The sequence below is a fragment of the Lineus longissimus genome, chromosome 8 (assembly GCF_910592395.1).
Source record: "Lineus longissimus chromosome 8, tnLinLong1.2, whole genome shotgun sequence".
NCBI lineage: Eukaryota > Metazoa > Nemertea > Pilidiophora > Heteronemertea > Lineidae > Lineus > Lineus longissimus.
In genome coordinates, this window is record NC_088315.1 from 4,875,422 (window position 1) to 4,883,612 (window position 8,191).

At 42.6% G+C, this 8,191-nt stretch overlaps 1 non-coding gene across 1 annotated transcript; it reads right to left on the reverse strand.

The window, feature by feature from the left end:
- Positions 1-5,404: 5,404 nt before the first annotated feature.
- Trnav-aac (transfer RNA valine (anticodon AAC)) lies at positions 5,405-5,477 on the reverse strand. Its single transcript has one exon. It is a non-coding gene; the product is annotated as a tRNA-Val (tRNA).
- Between the last annotated feature and the right edge of the window lie 2,714 nt (positions 5,478-8,191).

An 8,191-nucleotide genomic window follows, 5' to 3' on the forward strand; every position in this document is an offset into this window, starting at 1 on the left:
GTTCAACCTTTACCTTAAAGGTGTCGCCACTGGGATTCCGTATCCGGTGTTTTGCGCAAATAAAGCGCGGCAATACTGGCGGTGATATTTTGAATTCCATACTTCGCTGTGGCATACTGTGTGTGGAAAGAGTGTGTAAATATTGATAAATACCTGGTTACTCTAAGTAAATACCAAGGAAATCGATGCCAGTTATAGACAGAATGGATACATCTCTCAAAACATACCCAGGTCGTCGTGTGCGATAACCTTTCTGAAAGTTATAATACAAAGCGATAACCTTTCTGAAAGTTATAATACAAAGCGATACGGATTTGCGAAGCCATGAATTTAGACTAGTTTTGTCCAAGAAACAACATCGGTAAAACCATCACTGCACGGTCTTGCTCTGTAGTTCAGACGATTAAGAGCAGAGGACGCCTCATGCATCTCGACTCGTGTCTGCAGCTGTGTGAAAGATATCTTAGACGCGACGGCGAATAAATATGTCCTACATGGGTTCATTATCTAAAAATGCTCGTTTCAGTATTGCTGCTATGTAGATTTTACAAATCTGAAAGTACAAATGCATGAACCGGTGCACGAAAAAACATTATGTAAGAAAAAAAACCCACGTGCGTGATCTCTTTAATTGACAATGATTGCACCTCCAAATTTCAGCGGGAGATTTCGTGCAACTACACGGATGTAAATCTAAATGAAACTGCCTCATTGTTGATTGAGGACTAAATTTCCACCTTTAATTTGCATTTTACTCTCGGCTAATTAGCATGATTATCGTGGCTAGTCAACGCCGTGCAATTAACGCTGGGAGATCGGTCAGTCCGAAGCTAGAGCCACGTGACAGATGCGAAAGAACCTCGAATGGTCGCGTGCAGACGAATTTCGCCGCCATGTTGGAAACCGGTTCGAGGGTAACGATCCCTCCCCCACCCTCAAAGTGTGCATTTAAAGTCTGTTGTTGTTTCAAAATAACAAGTTGATTTACAATGGTTGACTTATTTATGCTGCTTTACTATTTGTGAGTGGAGCAATATGCAGTCGGTTTCAAAGTCCTCGCAGACTGCATGACGTCATTATTTTCGAACTTGCTGCAGAGCCATCAAGAAAATGTGCTGCATTTAAACCAGTCATCCATGGGTAGCGTCTTATTAGCGTTCCTTATTAATTCACCTTAATGCAAATCAAGATGCGAGCTAATGAGTTGGGAGAACTGACTTTCAAATTTACGAGAGTGACAAATTGTGAAATTTGAATTATGACTCAGTTAATGAAATGAGATGTTTAGATTAACTCAGTGCAGTTATTGATATCTTTGTGTTCTATGGGATGCCCATCTTGCTCCAGTCCAGGCCCCGCCACCTTGATGAGAGACAGTCATGTGTGTTAAGATGTGGATACCACATCCGCATTTACTTTAATACAAATTTAGGCTATACAGCCGAGTATTCTGTTTAAACTAGCAAATGTCGAATATAGATGGCTTAATTAGATGTACCCTCTCTGTCTCCAGGGAACTTCAATGGTTGAAAATTATTATATATCGAGCCTTTACACTGCAATAAAATCTTGAATTAAAAGCATACGATACGTTATAGCATGAATAGATCAGTATATTTTGTGTATTTAGACACACTTCGAATAAAATCGACGACTTTATCGGACTCGAGTTGATTAGAAATCCCTTTAAAGTAGAAATGGACAAGAATCAGGTATTTTCGCATTAACCTCATAAGAAGTTTACCAACACAAACAAATAAAAAAATCTCATCATATTTTCATTTTTTCGCGAAATCTCTTGGGGTTAAACTATAACAAGAAATGCTAATAAGTTATGAAGCATAAAGCATTGCTCGTGGAAGTATAAGCTGGAAGTAATAACGGGGATATAAGGGCATCTGAACCCACTGATTGGCTTTATCCACTTGGATGACTTCAATCGGTTCGATGCTATTTTCTTCTTGCCAATATATAATATTATCATAATTAACGCGGTGGGCAGGGCGTGTTTCGTTGGTAACGCTACCGCGGTTGTTGATCAGTGGAATGGTGGTTATGATACTATTTGGATGCCCGTGGAGTTTTTGGGAAAGATGAAAACAGAATATCACTGTCCGTGTCTTTTTTCACTATGAAAATCACGAAATTCTTATCTTACAGACGACAATGGAAATCGTCATTTTGTAGATGGCAATCATAATTTCATAAGTTGCAACTGTAATTCTACAGATGGTGACAGTCATTTTGCAGAGAATATCACAGTGTGGAGAACCAGGCAGCAGACGATAGCAATGTGGTTGTAAATCCCGAGGTCACCAACTCTACTAACCTCCAGGCAGCATGTTGCATTGATCTAGTAACACATTCTGCTCTGGCGATTGAAACAATGCCCCCTTGTTAGCGAAGTCAGAAAAGGGATGGCCATTTTGTACACCTTCAACACAATTTCCGCAACCACAATGCAACGCTTCAAGCAAATGGCACCCAGCCTCGATTTCATCCACGCCGGAAGTACAATCATTGCCATTTTGTTTTATTGTCTTAACATTCGCACCCCACCCCGTATTCAACGCAATTCTGAGAGAATTTGTAGGGTTTCGTAACGCTATTATGCGAGAATCTTTATGATATTAGCTGAAAAAGGCTCAGGGCGAATCTATCTGAGATATAAATACGGCTGAAATCTTAGGGTGTTGCCTTCGGCGATGCGTGACGAACACACGACCGTATTGTGAGCTAGACAACAATACTGTAACTGGTCCCGGGTTATTATGATGGGCCCTATTGGGAGCAGGTGCCAGCCGAGAAAGTTAAGCCAGAATCTCATCTCATTTCCCTGAGTCTAATCCCAGTTTCTGCGTGGGTGACCTAACATTATAGTTGCACAAGCCGCAAAGGACGTCTTTAGCCTTTTACAGCCTGAAGTGGATGGGCGCAACCTTTAAGCAATACGATATAATTAACGCGATTGGTTTGTACGTAATCTATAGATTGGACCAAGAATGATTATCAATAACATTGGTGCTTTCGTGTTGGCAAAGACGAGTCACACACTTCTGAAAACACGTTTTCCCCTTATCCGAAGGACGGACGAGACACTGAGCTAAGGAAATCAACTAGATCAAAATTCGCCAGAGAAACTGTAAAATATGCAACCCTCCTCCAGATCGTAAGATTTGATTCTTCATTTTCATCACGCAAACTATCTTTAAAAAATCTCACTTGGGAGCGACAAAAGAAAGTGATATCACCAAACTATCTGGAGTTCAAAAGTTGTGATTAAAGTCAGCAAAATATTTGAAATTCAGCTCTGAAGCTTTGCGAATAGATGATCCACTATAATCTGAACTGTTCTGATGTGCATTTTTTTAAATCTTTATAAAATTCTGATTTCACTTTCACCGCCACACAAAGAAAACACCGCCAAGAACACCCAATCAAATTCATCCGAGCCTCCACCACCAGACGACCGCATGTTTACTAAAATTGCAATCGTGTGCTCAATCCCAAGAAACATTACCAAGAGACTAATATACCCCGGAAAGAAGTGGCGAATATTGAATTTGGCTTTCACATGTTGCCCTATTTCGTCCGCTTCGGTGGAGTTATTTTGAACGAATGACTTTCTGGCAAATCAAGTGAGTAATACGCCAGGTTTTCGCGTCAGGCCCGTTCATCAGCAGGACCGGCGATAAAATTGCTTCTCTGCTTGACTGGGCCTGCATTTTATTGCGCGAAACCAAGGAGAAACTAGACTCGGTTAATTTAGTCCGAGTTAGGCTGCAGTGACCTATTGATCTTTCACGGTGAATTTAGCTTTTCAAACGCAGAAGTGACTTGCCGAGAATGTCGTGCTTCTCCGCTGATGACTTTTTGGGGTCGATATTGCCGAGTTCTGGCTGTTTCATGTCACGAGACAATTGGGATTGAACAAAATCCCCACAACTGCTTGAACATGTTAATGCCTGAGGTCAAAATCCATCTGTGTACGTACGTACATGTATATAATTGGTGACATCACGTGATTACCAAGAGCTGATGAGACACTACCTAACCACCGCCTCTCGTAAAAATCGGAATCTTCCGAAAATTCCGCTCGGCGGAGATCGGAAACTCGTGTTTACGATTGAAGTAATTCATCAGGAAATAAAACAACAAACCGTAAAATGGACATTAAACAATTGCTCAGCAAGCAAACGGCTCGAACACGGGTATCCGAACACAAAATGACCGCGTTATACGCCAGATTATGCAACAAATTGTATTATATAGAAGAGTAGACAAATTTGATAAAGATCATCCTGATGGAGGGAATTCATTGGGGTGTGTAGGAGAAGCCTTATAATGCTATTAGGAAGCATTGATTTGATTACTTGTACGGTCTGGCTTGGGTGTGGTCTTGTTTTTACAATCAAGCGTGTATGTTGTACGAGAGGATGTGGTGCTGATGATATTAACGCTGTCCGTCGTTGTATCGTTTGATTCAAAGCAACGGGAGAACAGGTGCCGGAAGGGACTTTAGAGTAACAGCTACACTATGCTGATGATACGTACATTGAGTCACATATAACGGGCTTTTTCTCAGCCCACAAAATACATTTGCGGTAAGTCTTCATAGTGAGAAAAGAACACTTTTTATCTAACCCTTTCGACCTGCAACATCACCTACTCTAGAAACACCAGCTAAGGCTCCAAAGACACCGCTCATCTAAGGCGCAGCACACGACAAATCGAACATGCTCCCATTAATATTCCCATCCCGAAGCTCTCGCCTGACTTCCCAGGAACAATTCTCCTGGAATTAACAAGTCAAAGCAAGCGGCTGCATTTGTCATACAAACTCGAGGTTGGATTCAAGGGAAACAGTCATCAAAAGTCGCACAGACTCCCAGTTTGACGCTAACCTACAAAGACATCTATGAGACTGGCTCCACTCGAAAACAAAGCGTTTTTATTGTTCCTTTTACAAGTATAATCTCTTAATTCGTACCTTTGAGTAAGAAATTGCCGTTTCTTGACTTCAAACGCTCGTTTGAGTCGAGTGATTCCTGGCGCCTCTTGAGATTGATATGAAGTGGGTGGGGTTGTTTTATGAGTGGTTTCTGACAGTAAGTTAAGTTGAGCTTCGCACTGATTAAAGATCCGTTTCTACCAAGCTGGATTTGGATTTGCAATGAATCGCGATATTTCAGCAACGGCATAAAATTATTCTAATACGAATCTGACATTACCTGGTAAACGTTTCTTGAAAACGAAACAACGCAACAAAAAAGCGCAATCTGGCCTGGGGAAAAATGAATGATGATAGCAGGTGATTTTTGTGCTTGTGGTATCGCAAATCACAATCATTTGTTCAAGGCGTCCAAAAGTTGTTTATCGATACTGTCATTAAGAAAATATCGGCAGGCTCTGACGAGGCTCGAACTCGTGACCTTCTGCGTGTTAAGCAGACGTGATGACCACTACACCACAGAACCCGACATATTGACCATAGCTTTCGGAACAATCTTGTTACATGGAAGAAACAAGTAGGCTTTTGCCTGGTGTGACGATTTTAGTTGTCCCGACTTTCCATCCATGGCTTATGTGATATATTATGTACTCGCCTGTCTCCGCAAGTCACGCTCCCCTGCTCTCTATCTCTACATGCATTTTCTTCGGCGTGACCTATCTTTTCTTCAAAACGTACCAGCACTGCCCAAAGCGATCCGTGACTGAAGCCCTACACAAGGTGGATCTCTGGGGAAATAAGGTAGTCACCTCCTCTCAGCAGGACCAAGAGACTCTAAAGAAAACTGAAGCCTTCCAATGTGATCTTGAATCAGAGTTTCGAGCGCACGGTGTGAGGGGTCGAAACGCGCCTGGCCAGCGTCCTGTTATTTGGCTTCTCTGGCTACAAGTGAAAAGAAATGTTGGAAATCTACCAAGAATGTATTTGACATCCTTCCTCGGGGGCAAGCCTGGGCATAGCGTCACGTCATCACCCCTGCTATTGCCTCGGGTACTGATTGCCATAACCGCAGCCATATTTGACGCATGGATGTTCAAATGAAATCTCGCATTGACGAGCGAAAATGCGATCTAGAACAAATCGACATAACCTGTCAAAATTGAACTTCTGAAATAAAATAATCACTTGATCAAAATTGAAACGTTTGATACATTTGGCGTTATCTTTTGGAACACAAAGCAAAATGTCTGCGTATCTGCCGCCCCACTGCGCATGCCTCACGCCCAGATGCATCAGGACCGTATTTTACGCCACGGTGCGTTTCTATTGGTTGAAATGTTTTCATACGCTCCCTTTCTCGACGTATCAATATCAGATGACGTTCGACACAGATCTACACAGATTCTCACTCTGTTTTTGCAACTTTAACTAGTGACAATATTGTTCGCGTCCTCTGGCCATGTAATCGCTTATCCTCCCGACTGGAAGCGATCGAACGTGTTTTTGGCTTTCAGCTTTTGTCGTCTGCCTAGAAACCAATCTCATGAGATGTTGCGAGAACGTGAAAGGAATTTCGTAAACAAACACTACTAGTATTTTTACCTCCGACTCCACCTTATATCTCATGTACGTCGTCCTTTACATCATCGCTTTGACCTTCTTTTCTGGCTCGGTTGCCACAAGTATTTTTCTCCTACATTATACGCATCAATATCTCTTACACTATTTGATGTCCGTCGCCTGTTTGCCACAAGACTGAACAGCGATGATATCAGTTTCGCGACATACAAGCAATAACATTCGATACGACCATAGATATCTGCTTGACCTAATCGTGGCACATTGGACTCACTATTATGATCTTCGTTTAAAATTTGATACGCAAAAGCATTTCATGACGTACATGTATTCTCTAAAGCTCCCCGCAAACAAATGAAGAACAAAACCTACATTGTATTTGACATTATGCAAGAATTTTTTGATGGATGGGGCCGGAAAGGAAATGAAAAAACAACTCTGAGACGAAAACATGATTTAATTTCTTTGTAGCCATAGCCTTGTAGTTTGCCTTATATTTCTCGGTCCAAGTCGGTCTTTTCGAGTACGATGGCTACTTTCCATTTGTCTGTACGTGGACGCGGTCTTCATAGACGCCGTGAAACTGTGGCATTATTCCTTCCAATGCAAATGAAGGCCTCTGGCTCCAAATCAAGGACTTCGGACAACACGTGTCGCTACAGAAAGATATTAAGTCTCCCAGTCCCGCTTTTGCAATCACTAATGAACCCGCGTCCACAATAATAAAATCGGCAAGAGTTCTCATAAGGGCATGGCATCATGCAAGCCCACGGCGGTTACCTAACTCTGTATTAGTCCAATCACGGCGGCTAATATCATAATCTCGCTACTGGGCTGATTCGGCACACCCCCCGCCACCCTGGGCGAACCACACTGTTATTAGGCGATATAAAACACGTTCATTATGTCATCAATTAAGGCTAGAACTTCGGGCGGAGCGAAAATATGATTGTTTTTGGTACAGTTCGTGCATATATTTGCATAATTTTCAAAGAGTTTCCTTGCGCAAACTAACAAGATGGTATACCGGTTGTCACATAAGGTTTTTGTTCACGTAGGAAGAACGAGTAGAAACTCGAAGACGAGCGAAAGCAGACGCATGATAACTTTCACCTATGTCTCAGCATTTCCCTGCACCTATAATGTAGGCTAGTTTTCGCTTCAAGGACCGAGGTCGCCAACTCTCGGGGGTCATGCTCACTTTCATGAAATATTCGATGATCGGACAGTCCAAGAGTGCAATACTGCCCTATTTTCGTCTCTAGGGACCCTAGGTCGCCGACTGTCGGGGTGTCTCGCTCACCGTGGCTCACCATATGGCAGCAAGTGCAAGCTCTCCCAGGCGGGAACGGATGACAGCTTTTCTGCCTGGTGATTCGAATCCCCGGAGGAGCCTGAGCGTTCCGAGCGATGCCACATACCAAAGGTTCCAATCGGAATCAGATTCATTAATAGTTATGGTCTGTTCCCAGCGTCTGGGTTATGTTGTTTTGGTTACTCTCTATACTTGGCGGAATTCTTTCACTCCGCGTTGAGACCGACGACATCACCAGTCTTACCACTTGACTCAAAGGCCCTGGCGTTGTCGGCTCCGTTTAGGTAGCACAAAACCTCGAGAGAGTCATGGAGAAGAACTGACTGTGACCACATACCTTAACATAC